This window comes from Symphalangus syndactylus, chromosome 24, assembly GCF_028878055.3.
Source record: "Symphalangus syndactylus isolate Jambi chromosome 24, NHGRI_mSymSyn1-v2.1_pri, whole genome shotgun sequence".
NCBI classification, from domain to species: Eukaryota; Metazoa; Chordata; class Mammalia; order Primates; family Hylobatidae; genus Symphalangus; species Symphalangus syndactylus.
In genome coordinates this window covers 55,033,471-55,054,760 of record NC_072446.2, presented here as the reverse complement: position 1 = coordinate 55,054,760, position 21,290 = coordinate 55,033,471, and the positions used below count along the sequence as shown (strand labels likewise).

The following is a 21,290-nucleotide window of genomic DNA, read 5'->3' as shown; positions in this document are numbered from 1 at the left end:
GTTTGGAAGAGGTTTGTGCCACTGGAGAGGGAAAACTAAGGGAGAGGGAAAACTGGGCAGAATTGGATTGGCTTCCCTCTTCTTTTTTTTTTTTTTTTTTGTGACGGTGTTTCACTCTTGTTGCCCAGGTTGGAGTGCAATGGTGCAATCTTGGCAAACTGCAACCTCCCCCTCCTAGGTTCAAGTGATTCTCCTGTCTCAGCCTCCCAAGTAGCTGGGATTACAGGCCCGTGCCACCATGCCTTGCTAATGTTTTGTATTTTTAGTAGAGACGAGGTTTCACCATTTTGGCCAGGCTGGTCTCAAACTCCTGACCTCAGGTGATCTACCTGCCTCAGCCTCCCAAGTGCTGGGATTACAGGCGTGAGCCACGGCACCCGGCCCCCTCTTCCATTTTTAAACATCTGCTCCCATCTCCAATCCATACTAGGTTCTCCCCAGTGGAGTGGGGCCTATTTTGGTTTAATGATCTTTCCTATTTAAAGTGTTCTGAAATAAAATAAATCCTTCCTATTTAAAGTGTTCTGAAATAAAAGATCCTTCCTATTTAAAGTGTTCTGAAATTAAAAAAAAAGTGTTCTGAAATAAAGTGTTTTGAAATAAAAGTGTTCTGAAATCAAAGTGTTCTGAAATAAAATTTAAAAAGTGTTCTGTTTCTTACATCAGAATTTGAGGAAATGAAAAATATGACTGTTTTTATTATTTGGATCAATAAATTTGCAATAAATCGAGAAACCCATAACAACAGATTAAAGGTGTCAAATACATCTATTTTTTATTATTATTAGTTTTATTTCACAGAAATAATACTATTTCCTAGTAGTAAATTCTCTGTCCTTCTTACCCCAGAGCTCTAATCTCCAGCCACCTGCCCAGTATTCACCCCCATTACTAGTTTCTTATATCCTGTATGCTTATACACACAAACATATGTATATGTGTGTTACACATATATGGACATTCCCCAATTAATGATTTTTTGACTTCACAATGGTATGAAAGCAATACACGTTCAGTGGAAGCCATACTTTGAGTATCCATACAAGTATTCTGTTCTTCACTTTCAGTACAGTATTCAATAAGTTACATGAGATATTCAACACCTTATTATAAAATAGGTTTTGTGTTAGATGATTTTGCCCAATTGTAGGCTAATATAAGTGTTCTGAGCACATTTAAGGTAGTCTAGGCTAGATTAGACTACGATGTTTGCTAGATTCGGTGTATCAAGTGCATTTGCAACTTACGGTATTTTCAATTAATCATGGGTTTTTTGGGGACATCATCTCAAGTTGAGGAACATCTGTGTAGTTGATTGAACCATATGATATTGCTGCTGTGGAAACATGTTTGATCTATAAAAGTAGCAATGTCATATCAATCAATCTAATATTTTTAAATAAATAAGAGTATAACAAATAAACTGGTCTGCATCTTGGGGTTTTTTTGTTTGTTTTTAGAGAGAGGGTCTCACTCCATCTCTCAGGATAGAATGCAGTGACACCATCATAGCTCACTGCAGGCTCCAACTCCTAGGCTCGAGTGATCCTCCTGCCTTAAGCCTCCCAAGTAGCTGGGACTATAGGTATTCACCACCATGCCCAGCTAATTTTTAAATTTTTTATAGAGATGGGGTCTCACTGTGTTTCCCAGGCTGGTCTTGAACTCCTGGCCTCAAGCGATACTCCCGATTCAGCCTCCCAAGTGCTGGAATTACAGGTATGATCGCAGAGCCCAGCCAGGATTTCTTACTTACCAATATAGCTTGGAGATCTTTCTACATGAGCACATAGAGCTTGATATTATTCGTATCTATGATTGCCTGCTTAGGTAGGGCTGCAGTTTATTTAACCATTCCCTCTTGGATGTACACTTATGCTTCCTTCCAGTTTTCATTATTACAAATATAATAATGAAATGAAAATATAATAATGAATGTCCCACTGAGCATTTGAACCCGGGCATCTGCAGACAGGTGGCGAGGCATATGCCAGACCAGTCCACTGTCTTCCTGCCTCGTGTTCCTCTGGCTCTCCAAATGGTTCAAGCCATGAAGGAACCCCTTAGCCATTGTCTTATGTATCACAAGACTGCTGGACTGATACTTATAAGGGACTCTGGCAACACCAACCAAAGTCTTTGCTCTTCCCGCTGCCCTCTTAAATTGGTTTGATGATAAAATCAGAAGGATTTGGACATCGCACAAACTTTCCCTCTGTGGGCAGAAGTCTCTCCTGTCTGGAGGCCCTTCAGTGAGAAGAGATACTCGTTTTTCAGACAGTCCTGGTTTCAGTTTTTGACTCTGCCATTCAGTAGCTGTGTGACCTTGGGCAACTTACTCACCCTCTCTGAATTTCACTTTCCTCCACTATAAAATAGTGTAAGATTCTGAAGTGAAACGATGCACCTGCCACATAGTAGGCCATCAAAAAAAAAAAAAAAAAAATGACCATTTGCTCCTTAAGCCAACCTTGTCTGCATCATCCAAACACTTAGTGCTTTCCTGGGAGAGCCAGGCCCATGATGTGTCTAAGGAACTGTGAAAAAGACAGTCTTCTACAAGCCCTCCCTGCTCTGTGGCTTGCTACAGGCAGCATCTGTTTTCTGATCTCAGCAATAGCAACGGGTTGTGATTCCTACTATCTGAATTCTGGCCCCATCCTTGGCACAAAGAGATTGGCCCAAAGGTTTTATTCGTAAATAATTAAAAGCCAGAAGGCAAGACAACATATTATTCCAGTGACCCTTGTATTAATAACATCACCAGATGATGTCTCATTTCCTCTCCTCTAGCTCAGTCCAGATGATCTGTAGACATGTACGGTTTTTTTGTTGTTGTTTGTTTGATTGTTGTTTTTTGTTTTTGTTTTTTGAGATGGAGCCTAACTCTATCTCCCAGGCTGGAGTGCAGTGGCGTGATCTTGACTCATTGCAACCTCCGCCTCCCGAGTTCAAGTGATTCTTCTGCCTCAGCTTCCCAAGTAGCTGAGACTACAGGTGTGCACCTCCATGCCCAGCTAATTTTTGTATTTTTTGTAAAGACGAGGTTTCACCATGTTGGCCAGGCTGGTCTCGAACTCCTGACCTCAGGTGATCTGCCCCCCCCCCCCACCCCCGTGGCCTCCCAAAGTGTTGGGATTTCGCCTCAGCCTGGACATGTAAGTTATCCACCACCTCAGCCATCCCAGCTGTAGAGTATTGCAATAAGGAGGAATAGCAGGTCAGGGATAGAAAGGGAATCAACTGTCCCTAAAAGGGAAAACTGTTTTCTCTGCTCATACAACACTTCTGACAGCAAATGTGTGGGTTTTCTACACCAAGCAGTGTGCCAATTCTCTGCAGACAGTAACTGGGTGTCCCACAATTTAATTCTGACACTAATGACCCAGAGTCAGCACAAACCCCACAGTGAAGAGCTAGTTCCACCAAACTGCTCCCCACTTCAGATGCCAACTCCAAGTAATTGATACCCAGGTTACCCACACTTCTGTCCATCTTAGCTACAAATTGAAGGTTCCCATGACTCCTTCCTCAGGTTTGATGACTTGCTGTAATGGCTCAAATAACTTAGGAAAACACTTTATTTATATTTACTGGTTTATCATAAAGGATATAAATGAACAACCAGATGAAGAGATCTATAAGGCAAAGTATAGGGAAGGGGCTCAGGGCTTCCATGCCCTCTCCAGGTGCATCACCCTCCTGGCACCAACCCAGGAGCTCTCCAAACCCCAGTGTTCATGTTTCTTATGAAGTCATCATTACACATGCATGTTTGATTAAATTGTTGACTATTGGTGATTAAACTCAATCTCTAGCCCTTCTCCCTTCCGTGGAGATTGAAGGATAGGACTGAAAGTTCCAACCCTCTAATCACATGATGGGTTCCTCTGACAATGACTCCCATCCTGAAGCCATCTAGGGCCCCACCAAGAGTCACCCCATTAGCATAAACTCAGATATGGCTGAAAGGGGCTTGTTATGAAAACGACACTTCTCTCACTCCACTCATTCGGAAAATTCCAAGGATTTTAGAAGCTCTGTTTTTGGGGACAAAAAAGCAAATACTATAACAAAAGTTGCTCCTATCACCCCAACCACTCAGGAACTTACAAAGGTTTCAGAAGCTCTGTGCCAGGAACCAGTGGGGAGAGACCTAATATATGTTTCTTATTATGCCATAGGCCCTGACACTATGCTTTTATTTATTGATTTTAGAAGAATGTTTTTATATTGACTTTTTAAATACATGCTCATTATGAAATATTCAAGTGATGCCTAAAAGTACGAAGAAAAAGAGCAAAACCTTTCTGACTAGAAATCATGATTTTCAGCATTTGGTGAGCACCATCCCGGACCTCTGTATTTGACTCACACAACTCAAATGAGCAAAATATAGATAGGTAGTCAACCAGGGGGAAAAGATCATGTTAAATATCCTATTCATTTGCTTGTTTATTTTTTGTTTTCCAGCCCTCCCACCCCAAACCCTACACTGGAAAAGTCCATGAGGGCAGGAACTTTAGTTATCTTGTTCATCATGGAACCCTCTGAGCCTAGTGCAGTGCCTGGCATTTAGTAGGCTCTCAAAAAATATTTGTTAAATGTTGAAATGTTTCTACTTAGAAGGGAACATCTGTGCACACCTGTGGTTCCATCTACTCAGGAAGCTGAGGCAGGAGGATTGTTTGAGCCCAAGAGTTCCAGGTTGCAGTGAGCTATGATCCCGCCACTACACTCCAGCCTGGACAACACAGCAAGATGCTGTCTCTAAAACATACTTCTTTATTTGAAATTTTTTTTTTACAAAATATTTCTTCCTAGATGTTCTTATGATTCTTTCTTTAAACTTGGAGTTCAACGGCTTCCCCAAGATATATCTCAGTGTTGATCATCGTATATAATCTTTTTCTGGGGTACTTTGTTCTAGCAATGTTTCCTTATTTTAGTAAAGTTCTCATATATTAGATCTTTGAGTAGTTCATTCCATTTTCCTGTGCTCTTTTTCAGAAACAGTAATCATGGATATGAGGGTCTCCTATGTCTTCCATATCTATCATCTTCTTTGCAATTGTTGTTTATGTTGACTTTACCATTTCGTTTTGCGTAATAACCTCAAGGCTGACTTTATCTTCAGGTATATTCCCCCATATCCCTTAATTTCCTTATCGCAAGGACGTATCCTACCTCAGGTCTTGTGTCCTCAACTACTGTTGCTCATAGCAAAGCTCTTCAGGGTACACGCCTTCAGGGCTGTGAGCAGGCTCTGGCTGTCCTTCCCCACCCCTCCCCTCGCTTCCTCTCTGGAAGTTTTCCTTGACTAGGAGACCAGGTCACAGGCAATAGAAACAGACAACCCACATGGCCACTGCTTTTTTAGCCACCCCCTTCATTCCTGACCTCACTATAAGCAGTGGACAAAGGACATTCTCATCTCTCCCCTGGCCCGCCCATGAAACCAGATCTTGACCCTTTAAGAATCCCTGGATATGTTTTTCTTGATGTGGAGAAATGCTTTTGGAGAGGTACTTACACTACTCAGGTTTGCGGCAGCATGTGTGCTCTCGGCCTAGACTTCCTTATGTTTGCCAGGAACGTGACAGTTTGTGGTGTGATGCTGTGGCAGGTTCTACTTCATTGATGATGGATTATGTTCCCTCTATCTTTTGTCCTTTTGCGGATGTAGGCGGAGTTTGAAAGAGGAGCAGAGCAAAGATGCTACAATGCTACTGTTAGTAGGGATACAGACTTGGCCCAGGTGAAAGAGATTTTTGCATTGGGGATTACAGGTCTGGAACCAGCGGAATGCCTATGATGCTCTCACTTCTCAAGTTTGCCCTCCCAGCCATGTCCATGGTGAAGAACGCTGCTTAATGCACACACCACATGCCTCCCTAATGACGTTTCCCACTGTCAAGCTGCATCTTGTCTCTGTTGTAATAAGAGTTATTTGACCCCCAGGGCATAGGCCAAGTACCCACGAACTTTTATGCTTCTTGAGAGTCACAGGTGTCCTGGTGATTCGCAGCCATGGGCAGGTGCCCCTAAAAGAATAAGTAGCATTCACTTCTCAAGATATAGCAGCTTCCAGTCTTCCTGTCACAGGAAAGGAGAAATTGGCTTGGTGAGGGAATATCCATACAGTAGCCCCCAACTATCCAGTTGGCTGCCTTGAAATACTGCTGTGGGAGAGGTTGGAGAAAAGGTGAAGGAGTAGCTGATGCCCCCAGGTTGATAGAAGACAGCTCTTTTTTCCTCCCCGACCCAGAAGCTTCCCTCTTGCTGTGAAGTCAGAGGCAGAAGCTATTCCAGGGACAAGCCGCACATCCAAAGCATTCCGAGTTTGCTTCCTTACGCACCCAGATTCCAATTCCTGCCCCTACATGTTGTCTGCTTCCCATCACCTTTTCTTCAATGTGTAAACCCTTAGTAAAGTATTACCAGTTATTATGCACGGGCAATTCACTTGTCTATATTGCCTGTAAAATGTCACATCAACCTTGATCTTTGATTTCATTATCAAGTTCTGACAGATTGGTTTTAAAGAACCAATTCCATGGGCTGGAGTCAGGGCACTGCCAATTTCTGAATGGCTAAATTTCCTGTGACCCGTCAGTTCAAACATCACCTGGGGATGCCCTTTTACAACAGACGAGGTTGAGGTAGCCACAATTCAATGAATTAACAATGCTAGAGTTTGCATGCTTTCTGTGGTTTGTACTAGCTTTAAATATCTGGCAATGTCCAGTTCAATGGACATTGACCACATGACAATGATGTCCCTTATGCACACATTTGGAGCATCCTTTCTTCAAACTGTACTCATGTGAACAAATTACAAAGAATCTTGGTAGGAGTCCAAGACAGCATGAATTATGCTATCTTGAGGCCCTTGCTTAAGCAAGGATATTGCTTTGTTTGCCTAATGTGATCTTAAAACATGCCTGCAAATTTTTTGATACTCATCCCTTCGAAAAATGTGGAGTTTAATTCTCCCCCTATAAAATATGAACTGGCCTTTTGGACTCACTTCTAATGAATAAAATGCAGCAGAAGTGTCTCTGAGTGACTTCTGAGCTAGGTCACAATAGGTTCAGCTTCCACAGGACAGGCCCCACTCTCAGAACTCAGCCACCATGTTGTAAGGAAGCCCAGGCAAGTGGAGTGGTCACAGGCAGGTGTTCCAGACAACAGCCCCAGCTGAGGTCCAGCCCACAGCCAGCATCAACCATCAGAGGTGTGAGTAAGCAGTCTTTTCATGAATTTAGCCCCCAGCCTCTGAGCTGCTGCAGTTAACACCACGTACAGCATAGACGAGCTACCTCTGCAGTACTAGTCAGCTAGGGCTGCCATAACAAAGAACCACAGATTGGGTGGCTTAAACAACAGAAATTTATTTTCTCACAGTTCAGGAGGCCAGAAATTGAAGATCAAAGTATCTGCTGGGCCTCTCTGGGGACCAGAAGGGAAGGATTGGCTCCAGGTGTCTCTCCTTGGCTTGAGATGGCTGTCTTCTCTCAGTGTGTCTTTATGTCACCCTCTGTCATTGCCTATGTCTGAATTTTCTCTTCTTATAAGGATTCCAGTAATATTGGACTAGGGCTCACCCTAATTAATGACCTTGTTTTCACTAACTCACCTCTGTCTCTAAACACAGATTCTGACACACTACAGGTTAGGACTTCAGCATGAATTTATTCAAGGGACACAAGTCAGCCTGTAACACCTGCCAAGCCTCCACCCGCATTGCAGACTCATGTGCAAAATTAGTGTGCTTGTGTTTTGAGCCACTAAAATTTGAAGTGGTTTATTTACGCAGCAAAAAAACAACAATATGCCTAAGGTACTTGACTTAGAGATTCAGGTTCTGGTGACTACCTCAGAATTTATTCAGCAAACACCCTCTGACATCAGGACTACACCATTTGGGGTGGTTCCCAAAGAACCCAGGCCAGGCCACATGCAAAACACTTGGGACGGAGCTGCAGGGACTGCATATTCAATGCTATCTGTGTTCTGTTTTAATATTGTTCCTTGATTGCAAGAAATGGGATCCACTGAGGCTGTCTCCAGGAACTTTCTTTTGGGAAAAGTTATTCCTTAAAATAACTTTTTAAGGAAAAAGTTATCATAGGGATATTCTGGAACAGAAGAGGGATGCAGTCAAGAGCAAATCTAAGGCCAGAAATGGAAATGTGTCTATAGGAAATAGAGTTGCACCTCTTGGCAGTTGACTTTGGGACCTGTTCTGGATGCAGGGAGTTCTGCGGCTTTTAATATAGGGGAAACATAGTATTAAGAGCACCCTTTTGGAGCCAGACACCTGTCAAAGCCTGGCTCCACCAGGTACTAACAGTGTTGTTCTGGAAAAGTTATTTAGTGTCTCCATGCTTCTGCTTCCATATCTGTTAAAATGGACAATCCAGTACCTATTACATGAAATTGTAATCTAGGATCATTTATATGATGGGTTAATTGTTTATATATTTATTATATGACTTGCCAGGAATGAGTTTCACTGCTGACTCTTCTCTCTCCACCTGGCTTCCTTTAGTGACCCAGAGTTACGGCTCCCCCATTACTTTGGCTTGTACAGCAAATTCATTCATTGATTCAACAAATGCTTACTTGGCACCTAATGTGTGCTAGATGCTGTTTTAAGCCCTGGGGTTGCAGCATCGGGTCAATGAGATAAATCAATCAATTGGGTATTGTGTCAATCATTCAAATATCCTTGACTTCATCAACCTTGATTCTATCATGCTCTTTTCAGCTAAAGTTCTACTTTACTTTATGAACTTCTAGCAGATGCTCCCACCATTCGGGAGCACATTTTCCCTGTTTCTTAGCTCAGATCCTTGGAAGAGGCCCTCTGGCCCAGCTTATCTTTTCAAATCAAGTCACAAAATATTTCTGACCCACTTTCTGATTGGTTTCCTAGGATAAGGTGGTCACTCATCCAACCAACTGTATTCTAGGATGGGAGATGGGTCCAGGACCCAACCCACATGGACAGCAGGGCTGTGGGGCAATCACATGATGGGCAGCTTTGGTGGGAGTCCTTAGCACTGTACTTTAAGGATGTGGGAGCCCACCATGGACTCCTGTGGGAGCTTGGAGCGCTCCAAAGAATCCTTTAGTCAATTTCATACCCCACAGGCCCAAGGAGGGTACATGACTTCTAGAAGTCACACACAGCCTGTTAGTGACACACTGGGTATGGAGCCAGGTGTGAGTATCTTGTATGAGCATCTTGTATGTGTGAGTTCAGCCTGTCTGGTGTGGCCGAGGTGGTCGGTGCCCCTTCCGTTTCCCCTGGACATTCACTATTCTTGTGTGAGCCAGCAACTTCAGAGAGAGCTTTCTCTGGCTGAAGAGGTATACTTGGCCTCTCAACTAAAGACAAACAAAGTCTGGGGGTACATACCCCAGCTTCCACACCCCTTGGGTAGGACAAGTCTGAGACGTGTCCCACATTACCTCCCAGAGGTCCCCAGCAGGACTGAGCCTCAGTTGCCCACACCTGTAACCTGCTCCTTACGCAAACATATTGATTCCTTCCCTTCCCTATCTCACTTGCACTCTCCTCCACCTGTACTTTCTGCAGTCACCTCTCAAATAAACCACTCAACACCTTGCACTCAACACCTTTCTGAGGGTCTGCTTCTGGAGAAACACAGACAAAGATGCCTTCCAAGAAAAGCAAGTGGTGAGGCCATGTTAATAAGAGAGAAAAAACGAGGCATGGGGAAAATGCCTGGATAGAGAGACACACAGATGCAGATACCTGCAATGTTGGTCTTATGGAAACCATCAGATGCAATGGGAGGCTACTTCCCACAGTCTGGAGCTACAGAGAAAATCAGGCTGCAGATGGCAAGGTGGAGCCATCGTGGGAGGAGTTGCTTGTAGACAGGACGCCTAACCAGCCATTCTTAAAATGTTGCATTCTTCCATTTTAATCTCACTCATTATTGAATCATTAATAATGATTTATATGACATTGACTTTTTTCAGAAATCTTGACTAACTCTTTGACAAGAGATTAATAAAGAGTGGGACTTCAGATGTCAAGTTTTTATGAGCAAAAGTGTCCAAGGCCGTCTCTAGATGGGTATTCTTGGCTGTATTCACCACGCTCTCCAGAGACTGAAAAGCAATTGTTTAGCTGGGTAGAGGAGCTGAGCTGAATTAAATTGACCTGCATGATACAGAAAGTAGCACTGAGCACATTTAACTAAGGAGTCTTTGAAAGAAATCTATTTTATTGTAGCTGACTGCTGAAATTATTTTAAGGAAGTGATTATCAATCTAATAATTTAAAATGCATGAACGATGTCAGCATCCAAAATTAAGGCAGACTGGGAGAACAACATGCCTGCTCTTAAGTAAAAAGCTAAATGCATCTTTATTTCTTTCTGCTTTTTTTTCTCTTTTCAGAAACATGAATTTGACTGCTTTCAAAAGCCGATTGTTATGCCTACATCCTGAAAAGAGAGACGAAATTTCCATTTATAGTAGAATACCAGCAGCCTCACTTAATCCCGATACACATATACCTAAAAGCACTTTTGTTCCAAATATAATTATTACTCTGTGGGAAAATCTGGTATGAATCTCTTGGTTTGGTGGAGTTTTAAGCCTGTCTTTAATTTAAAATAACTTTATTAGAACCCTTAGAGATGAGAGTGGACACAGTAGGGAAAGGTAGTTATCATGATGAGAAAAACCAGGGATGCTGGAATTCCTTCATTGCAGGCTTCTGGCTGGAGTTATTAACTCAGCTATGGAGTCTAAGCGCTCTCACCACTTGGGCAATGAATGAATAAATGAGTGTTTAAAAGCCCTCTGAGCCTGCTAGGCCTGCCCCAGTGTGCATATATGACTCTCAGAGCATTGTGGCCATGGTCCGAGCAAAGCTAAATCCTTTCGTGAAAAGGTTCCCTCTCATGGGCTTCTGCCAACGCCAGTGTTCGCTAGGAAAGGCAGCAATTTTTTTTCTCCTCTTCAAAGGGACCTTTATGTACTAACTCACTCCCACCTACTGTGCATGTAAATTATTCATCAGTGATATGGCCTCTATTTATGACTTCGATCCTTTCCTTCCCCCGGATGCCCTAGGAGAGTGATAAGACGGGTGAGTTATCGGAGTGGCTTTGATCTCCTGCTCGCAAACGGTATTTTGTGGTGGAACATCTGAGCCCCCTCTGTAGCTGCAGGGTGGGTCGAAGCTGAGCAGAGTTTGGGGTTTGTAAGATGTCCATCTCCTATCATTAAACCGTCTTCAGGACAAAATGGGATGGGACAGAAACGAGCGTATTTCTTCCCTAAAGGAGAAACTATTCACACACAATGATTCAGAGGCACCCAGAACTGCTCTCGCAGCAGGCAGGACAGTTCCATGATAACTTGAAGGTGCAATTCTCATCCAGAACTTCTTTCAAAAGAATCACACCACCGAGGCCTCATGCGATGGTGTTCCAGGATGAATAAGTCACTTGGGGAGAAAACAATAGAATCATGAGGGATGGGACCCTCAAAATTCTTTGCTCCGTCTCACATGGTAAAAATAAGCTTTTCCTTGTAAAAGCGGGTAAAATGTAGGGCATAGAGAATGCTGGAAGGAGGAGGGAACCTCCGCACTTCTCAGAGCCCTGAGATGATCGTTCCCCGCAGTTTGTCATCAAACTATTAGTGACTGCTGATTGTGTCTGGCATTGAATCTTCGGCGTGCTCACAGTATAGAGACCAAGGACGGTGGACTCTCTTTCATAATGGGTGTAAACCACTTTGCATTAAGTAGGAATAATAACCTTTTTTTAAAGAATGTGTCAAAATAATTACATTTCTTGTTGCTTTCCTTTCTTCCACGTCACATGAGCAAGCACATCAGCCTCACTTGAACAGATGAAAGAAGGACGTTTTTTCAGTGAGGGCCGTCCTAAGAGGAACACAGGACCAACAGTGAGAGGGCCTCCGTTCCGTTATGGCTGACTGGGATTTTAGGCACTGCATGAGCTAATTCTAGCCAACATTGTGGATTTGCTTATATCTCTTCTTTCTCAGGTGACTAGGAAGCCATACTGTCAGGAATATTTGCCCTGCGAATGTCCCGTATGATGTCTGCAATGTTGCAGATACTCCTGCCACTAGCAAATTCCCTCTACTGTGTTATTTTTCCTTTACTAAAGGTGATGTCCTCCGAAACATTCATTCTTTAAAGCCAAACTTTAAAAGGGGACTTAGTGGTAGCTCAGATGTAGGTTTCATTATTTTGTGAAGAATTTTGTTCAAATGCATTTGAAAATCATTTTTAGAATTTCAGAATAAAGTCCATTCATGTTTTTCAATGGTGCATTCACAATACAACAGATTTGAGCTTGGTGTGGCCTGTTTTGATGCAGGTTTCCTGGTTGGCTTAGTTTAAAATTGATATCACAAGTGACTTGAAGTGCATTTCATCAAATGTTTATATCTAATGAGATATTTAGGGGACAGATCATTTTTTATATCTTGAATGGCCTGGTGTACAAAAATCACCTCATCTTCATAAGGCAGGAGAATCATTCCAATTTACTAAAGGGGGAACAAATTATTGATATCTTCTCATGTTTTCTAATAGTATGTTAGCAATAAATAGCCTTGATGTTCCAGAAAGCAAAAATCTCTGAGCTGAGGGAAAACAATTCTACCCTGCCGCACACACACACACACACACACTCACACTCACTCACACACACACTCTCTCACACTCACATGCACCTTCAGTTTTTCCCTTGCTGTCCCTCCATGTGGGAGGAAGAGACGATGTCTCCAGAAGTGTGAGCAGAGTAAGTAAACATGGAGAGTTTGTGATTCTTTGGTGACAATTATTTCTCCTTTCTGCTTCTGGCTGCTGTGGTTCCAGATGGTGGAAACGTTCCGTCCGATTCTTCCCTCATAATGTGTGTGCTCAAGCCACAATACCTAGAATCCTGAGCATTGTAAGTGTTTAGTAAACACCTGCTTCCAAACAGTGGGTAGATATCCCCAAGATGTGCCCACAGCCCCGCCCAGCCCCCTTTCTCTGCCCTCTTGGGGAGCCTGATTCTATGGGCAGCGCCTGGCGTTTAAGTTTGCTTGAAAGCCCTGACTGATGGTGTTAGATAATTATGACCTTGGTTCCTAAAGAGCAAGTGCTTGCTTGGAATGTTGAATTCCGTGCTGGGGCAGGGGGCCTTAGATAATGAGTGAAATACCTCGGTCCCTTGATCCCCACCACCACTACCCACCTCTCCCCAATCTCAGAAAAATGCCTCCCACAGCCGGCTTCCACAGGGCGACTGCATCGAGTTTTCATCCTGTCCGCCTTGTTAGACTACACGCGCGGTGGGGGCATCGGATGATGCAGCGTGGCTGCAGCGTGGCTGCTGTCGTTTTGGCAAGGCTGTTGCGGGGGCGGGGTGGGGGGGCAGGCCCCTGGCCCCCTGCTTGGATTCGCAGACCCCACGGGGCCGCCTTGGATGTGCAGACACACTAGCGCGTGCGCGCTCAGCGGGCAGAGCTTTGTGCCCCGGGCCTCCTGGGACGAGGCTGCAAACCTTCAGATCGCAGCACAGACCCCCCGGCTTCCCTCTGCCCGCAAACTTCTCCTAATTAAGCCAGTCCATCTAATTACGAGGTGTTCCATCAAATATTTCTCCAGATGCTTCCGATGCAGCCTGCGGGCGCTGGTCAAAGCTGGCGAGGCTTGTGATCAGGGCTGCCAGCCCTGCGAGGACCGCGAGCGTTCCCCTCTCTCCTGGACGTGCCTGCCTCCAATACTGCACAATCCGCCCTCACTCATTTGCTCCGTTGCCTGTCGAAAGCACAGAGCGTAATTACTAAAGTTAAGAAAACATCCCTGTAATTAGCCAGGCAACTCTAAGCACAAGAAATGGAAATTAGTCACAGTACCATAAATTAGTTTGTGCATACATTACGTTCAAGGATCGCCCTTGGGGCCCTGTGTTTGCAGCCTTTGGCGAGCAACCCCCTGTATCTCAACAAAGCATTCCTTCCCGGTTGAGTATGTCGCAGGAAGGGGAGTTTCGCTTGGATTACAAATTTTTTAATTCTTTCGTAGACAGCAGCCAGAATAAAGTCTAATATTCCGGCTGGGGAAACAGACACAAGCAAACAGTGATTTTTTTCCTGTTGATTTTATTTTCCTTTGCGGGCATCTGCTAACCTAGGGCCATCAAGGTGTCTCCAAACAGTGGGCTCATCAATTGCATTGTTTCACTCATTAGGAGCAGTAGTTATAAACTCTTTAAATAACCCTGATTTTCAACTATTTTCACAGTCACTCCTCTTGCTAGCAAAAGCCAGGAAATTGGACTCAGCCACACACAACATAGCATTTGCATCAAAATAATACAGCAGGCAACAGCAAGCCACAATCACATCACTCAGAAGGAAGGAATAGAATACAAATTAAAGGAAGAATGTAAATTTTTTGCCATTAAGCTTCAATGACCATTTGAAATGGTGGAAGGCACAAAGGTTCTTGATGAGCGTCATCTAGTTTGATTATTCATACTTGTGTTTCTGCTTGAATTAAAGCAGGAGTGCTAGAGCCCGTTAAGGGAAAATATTTGAATTGATAGTGAACTCTCACCTTGCCGTGCATCCATTTACTTTTCAAATGAATACCAGATAAGTTAGTGCATTTTCTAATCGGCCTGTTTTCCAGTGAGTGCTGTCATTACATACCAATTTCTTTTAGAAGTGCTTGCTAAGAAACATTAACTACTCACAAATAAGGAGCTGTCTGTCACAGACTGAGGTCTTGAGCTCACTGGCTCATTTCTGCCAGGATAGTTGAGGGCTATAGAGTGCACAGTTGCCTGGCCTGTCTAAGCTTCAGTCTTTTCCCTACTTCCCAAGCCAGTCTTTAAAGGTAGGCAGGGATTTTGCTACCTGCCATGTTTCCAGAACCAGGTGGCATTTGCTCTAGTAATAGCCCAAACCAGCTTACCATTGAGTAACTATGTCATTGTGTGCAGGTGACCTGGGTCCACCCCCTGCTCTGATCCTAACTGCTGACCCAGACTTCAGATTCAAAGCTGACTGAGGACAGTCAGTGTATCATTCATTCCTGAACACCAGCTCCACAACTGGTAGGTACATTGACTCAACATAGAGAAAACGGGAAATGTAAAGTCTGAGGGTGGTGTGTTTGGGAGAGGTGGGGTGGGGGTGTCTCATTTTTAAAATACATGCTCAAGTTTTGGACAAGGGCACATAAGCAGAAACTGCTCCTCCTGAGTGGGGAAAGCACCAGAACATTGCTACTATTCAAGAAGAGACTTAAAATATATATATATATATTTGTGCTTAATCAGGGAGAAAGAAAAAGAAGGCCCTTACTACCTGGGTCTACATCTGGCATCATAAAGAGTTTATCTGGGTTACCCCTCCTGTTGAATGTTACTGGTTACACATTTGTTAAAATGTGTCCATTTTTTTTTTATCAGAAAATTTACTTTCAGGAGTAATCATGGGTAAAACATAGGGCATACCTAAGGGAGTGAAGCATCACTCACCAACCCTGAGTGACCTTGCTTCCACATGATTTTGTTTTGCAAATTCTGGTCTGTTCATTGACAGAACAACAACCACATTGATGTGAGCTCCTCATACATCTTCAGCCAAGGCACACAGAAAAAGGAAATGCCTGACAAACAACCCTTCTGAGTGAAGAATGATGGGATCTAATGCCAGGTGAGAAAAGAGTCTTTATCTGGTTGGGATCCAAAGGCTACTCTTATTATTTATTTTTTTAATTAAAAAAATACATTTTGGTAGGCCAAGGCAGGAGGATCACTTGAGCCCAGGAGGTCAAGACCAGCCTGGGCAATATAGCAAGACCCTCTTTCTACAAAAAATTTAAAAAATTAGTCGGGCATTGGTGGTGAGCACCTGTAGTCCTAGCTACTTGTGGGGCTTAAGTGGGAGGATCACTTGAGTCCAGGAGGTTGAAGCTACAGTGAGCTGTGATTGCACCACTACACTCCAGCCTGGGTACCAGAACGAGATTTTTATCTCAAAAAAATTAATGAAATAAAATATTATAATCTCAAAATTGGTTAATCCCATAACTGAATTAAAAGTCAAATGAAAATATAGGGAAAGCTGACCATTAAAGGAGCTGTTGAATATGTGCCGTGGCCACCTATGATAAGGAAGTAACCCAAGTCCACCCCTGGTAGTGCCCTCCAGACCTGAGTCTGAGATTGTCCATGGGACTTTGTGGATTGGCCAGTGGATATCAACACATATGACACAAGCAGAGACTTGAAAAGCATTTAGCATTGCTCTCTTGCTGCACTTGGAGATCACCATGTGAACAAGCCTGAGCTATCCTGCTGGAAGATGAGAGACCCACGGATAAGAACTAACAACCTGCCCAACCATCAGATTTGCGAATGAGGCCATCTTTGGTCATCCAGTCACAAGACACCCCACAGATGTATGTTGGCAAGAGTCCAACAGGAGTCAGCCGGGCCAACCCAGCCCAGAAGAGCTGTCCAGACAACCTATAGAATCATGAGCTAAATATAACACTCAAGGTGTAGGCAAATATGCCCAGAGTCTAAGACTTAGGCCCATTTTCCTAAAAATTCCCTTTTATTATTGAACCACCGAAATAATTTTTTAATACTCTTAAACAACCAAAATTGTGGTAAGCATGTTACAGGTGCCCTGGAGTCTGGATGGTGTATTTATGACTCTCCTAGTGTGCCTCATTGCCTACCAATCACACCAGACCATCTGACAAAGCCTGCTCTTAACCATATAGGTAACTGTATTTGAAATGACACTTCTGAATATTTTGAGGACTAAATGAGTGTGTGTGTGTGTGTATGTGTTTGTGTATAGTAAATGCTGCCTGTGCTCTGTCCCCATTCCCTACACGTCCTTGTCATGTTTATGTGTGTGCATTCACTCCAGCAGCCAGGACCTCCTTTCTTTGGGAGAAACTATTCCTCACCCAACCCAACCACAAGGCTCTCATGGACTGACAGTCTTGGTCCACCCCTAACCCAGCCACAGGTGACTGATCCATCAACAGGCAAGTGACCCAAATCACACCAACCAGAATCCTGGCCTGGAATTTTCAAACTAAAGCCTAGGAGAGACAGATGGTTAGACTTATCAACAAGGACCTCTCAGCAGCTGTGTTCCCTTCCAGTCTGATATTCAGAGAGACAGAGAAAAAAAGGGACCAAGAGAGAATATGTCATGGGCCTTCCCCATGAGATGAGACAGCAATGTGCCTTTTTGTCCCAAGTCAGTTTGAGGTATGTTTCTGTCACTTGCAACCAACAGATCTCTGGTTGACTGACACCTCTGGATTCCTGGTTTCCTAGCATTCTTGGTCGTATTTGAAATCCACTTGCTGAAGCCACCTATTAGACCTAGACTGACTGCTCCTTCTCGGTCATATCTTGGATATGGTGTTTCCCCTCGAGCTTCCTGAAGTCTATTCTTCGTCCACTCATGCAGTGTGGTCCTGAGAAGGATAAAAACATGAAGTTCACTGCACTGCGGAGAACAGCATCAGCCTTTTCCTAACTAAAGCTCTTTACTTTGTTAGACATTAGCTCCCTCTTCTTTGCTTACCCTCCTCAGCCACTAGTGACCAGCATTAACCTTGAGGTCGTCTAAAGATGAAAGAAGAGACCTATATAATTCATGACCAAAACAAATCGTAGCGACTCTGTTTGACATAGAGAGGAATTGGACAACATTGGATCATTCATATGAATATGTGCATGTTTAATTAAGTTGGCAGAGACAACACTCTTGCCATGTGACACAGCGGCTCTCCAACTTTACTTGTTTCAGAAACATCTGTGATGTTTTTCTATCTACGGATACCAGAGTCCCTTCCCAGACCTCTTGGATACAGGCTTTGAGAGTGGGTTAAAAAATGAGAGCTCTCCAAATCACCAGATAAAAAAACAGGCAAAGGACTTGAATAGTCATTTCTCCAAAGATGCTCATCATCATTAATCATTAGGGAAATGCAAATCAAAACACAGTGAAATACCACCTCTGGTTGAATCCACAGATATGGAACCTGCAGATACGGAGGGCCAACTCTACTTGTCCTTTTGCAATTGGCTTATTTCACTATTTTTATTTGTATTATTTTTTATTGTTTTTTCCTGAATATTTTCAATAATACCAATAAAAAACAGTTTAACAACTATTTATATAGCATTTGCATTGTATTCGGTATTATAAGTTTTCTAGAGATGATTTAAAGTATTAAGGAGGATGTATGTAACGTATGTGCAAATACAACACCATTTTATATAAGAGGCTTTAGAGTATCCATGGATTTTGGTATCTGTATTGTACAATTCCACTTATATGAGATACTTATAGTCAAAATCATAGAGACAGAAGGTAGAATGGTTGCCAGGGGCTGGGGGGTGGAGGGAATAGGAGTCATTGTTTAATGGGTATAGGGTTTCAGTCTTGCAAGAGGAAAAGGGTTCTGGAGATGGATAGTGCTGATGATTGCACAACAATAGGAAAGCACTTAATACCACTGAACTGCACACTTAAAAACAGGAAAGATGGTAAATTTTATATCATGTGTGTTTTACCACAATAAAATAAAAATGAATAAAAGGTTAGTTGCCTGGCATTCGCTATGCGCTATGAGTTGGCTTTAGCGGTGTAATGGAACGAGTTCAGGCTTTGAAATGAGGGAGGCCTGGGCTCAATGCTCTGGTGTCTGCACTGAACCTGCCACGTGGTGTTGAGTGAGTTACTTCATCTTTTGGTATTTAATTTGTACAACAATAAAATGGCAGCAATAATAGCTAGCTTGTACTTTTTACCTTTCTACCCTGCCTTGTAGATATTATTTAGGATAAAATGACATAAGGTATGTAAAGATACTGGGTACATCGTAGTTCTGCCCCACAGGCCTCCAACTGTTAATTCTCACTGTAGTTAATTATCTCTTCCTTTTCTATCTTTATTGTCAAATATTCACCCATAGGAAGCCTTATTCACCCTTTCCCCAAACATACTCTCAACACTGCCATCTGGGGAACCTTCCACTTACCTTTTCTTCCCTGTAGATATTATCTTGAATAATACTTGTTTTAGTTACAGAAACTCACCTTTTGATATGATGTGATCACTGGTAATGTCAGTCCGAATGTGGACAGGACATGTCGGACAGCAAGGCTGCCTGGCCTCCCTCCCTAGCGCTAGGACAGTGTCCTCAGAAACAGAGCACCAGCGCCCGGCTGAGCGTTCACCCACGTAAGTGTCTACCATCAGTTGTCCTCCTTTGCCAGACCCTGGTCCCCACCTGATGAAATCCGTCTTACCTTTCCCAGCCCCCACTGAACTGCCACCTACTCCCTGAAGCCTGCCCTTTCCTTACCCAAATGTGACTGACCTCCCTCTTCTCAACCACCTGTGCATCTGATTTCTACCTCTCCAGCAGCCCCTACCACATCTTGCCTAGTGATCTGTGGACTTGTATCTGCAGATCTAGGCTCTGCAGTTGCTAACGCTGTACTTCTCTCAGCCTCATTTTCCACATTTCTAAAACAAAATAGGAATATGAAGAGTGCCTACTTCAGGGGCTTTCTGTGGCAATCAATTGAGTTCAAATATATAAAGCCTCATACATGAATGCTCGGTAATTTTTATGAAGGAGGATGATGAGGATGAATTTTTCTGTCCTTACCATGAGTCCCAACAATCAGGGTCTATGTGGGTCTTTTTAAAATTTGTTTAAATTGGGCTGGGCACAGTGGCTCATGCCTGTAATCCCAGCACTTTGGGAGGCCGAGGCGGGCAGATCACGAGGTCAGGAGATTGAGACCATCCTGGCTAACACGATGAAACCCCGTCTCTACTAAAAATACAAAAAATTAGCCAGGTGTGGTGGCGGGCGCTTGTAGTCCCAGCTACTCGGGAGGCTGAGGCAGGAGAATGGTGTGAACCTGGGAGGCGGAGCTTGCAGTGAGCGGAGATCGTGCCTCTGCACTCCAACCTGGGCAACAGAGCGAGACTCCGTCTCAAACAAAATTGTTTAAATTAAAAAAAAAAAAAATGACAGGGTCTTGCTGTCACCCAGGCTGGAGTGTAGTGGCCTGATCGTGATTCACAGTAGCCTCAAACTCCTGGGCTCAAGCGATCCTCACTCTTCAGCCTCGCAAAGCACTGGAATTACAAGCATGAGCCACTGCACCTGGCGAGAGGCCATGTTTTTGATCTTGGAATTTCACGGTACCTAAGGCCACATAGTACACCCTCAGGAAAGCAAACAAGTTAATGACAAATTAAAGGTAACCTGTATTTATTGCTGTCGCCTTTCCAATCATGGTGACGTGTCACAGGGTGGGTGCGTTCTTCCTCAGAGACAGACCCCGAGCTGTACCCCAACCTAGTCTTCTCCCAATTAAATCTCCCTCCCTGGTCACCTCATTCTAGTTCATGAAGTGATTGGCACATTTGCTTAGCTCTATGGCTGCTTCATCACGATTCTTTTAGTCAGTATTTTCACAATAGTATATGAGCTTTCTTATGGCTCAGAACTATTTAATAAGGACCCCAAGCAACTAATCTGACATTCTGGACACAGAAGAACTCACATTCATCACGTACTCAGAGGTGATGTTTTCAAAGCGCCACTGCTATCCCTCTTCCCCCTTTCATCGGGCAAGTTTTAGTTTTGGCCAATACGTCTTTTCTCAATGTCCACTCGCTTCTCTGGAATTCTGTGTTGCAGTATCGCTCTCAGCCTTTGAATACTTTTCCCTTTACCAGTTACAGGCAGAGCTCGGGAAAGTGCTGTACCAACGTGTGCCAGCAGGGACCTGGGAGCCTGAAGGCTACACTCGCTTCTGCCACAGCATTTGCTTCCTGGGGTTGCTCCACCCAACTGGCCCAGGACAAAAGGGCTCAGGAAGAAACTATTTGAAACTGTTGGGAAATTTATAGCAATGTAGTACATACTGTGCAATTTATTCTAATGCACTTGGTGGACAGTCAAGCAGAAAATGGAACAGCCTTTTCAAAAGTGACTGAGATCCTGGCCAGGAGTGGTGGCTCATGCCCGTAATCCCAACACTTTGGGAGGCCGAGGCAGGTGGATCACTTGAGGTCAGGAGTTTGAGACTAGCATGGCCAACATGACGAAACCCCATCTCTACTAAAAAAAATATACAAAATAAGGCAGGCGTGGTGGCGGGTGCCTGTAATCCCAGCTACTTGGGAGGCTGAGGCAG

The 21,290-nt window shown here is 43.7% G+C and overlaps 1 long non-coding RNA gene across 2 annotated transcripts; it reads left to right on the top strand.

Moving 5' to 3' along the window:
* Nucleotides 1-7,176: 7,176 nt before the first annotated feature.
* Nucleotides 7,177-15,702, top strand: LOC129474481 (uncharacterized). Of its 2 annotated transcripts, none has more exons than XR_008654549.1 (3): nucleotides 7,177-7,239; nucleotides 15,027-15,140; nucleotides 15,631-15,702. It is a non-coding gene; the product is annotated as an uncharacterized lncRNA (long non-coding RNA). The 2 variants fall into 2 exon arrangements; XR_010119361.1 differs by lacking the exon at nucleotides 7,177-7,239 and adding an exon at nucleotides 12,906-12,983.
* The last annotated feature ends 5,588 nt before the right edge of the window (nucleotides 15,703-21,290 follow it).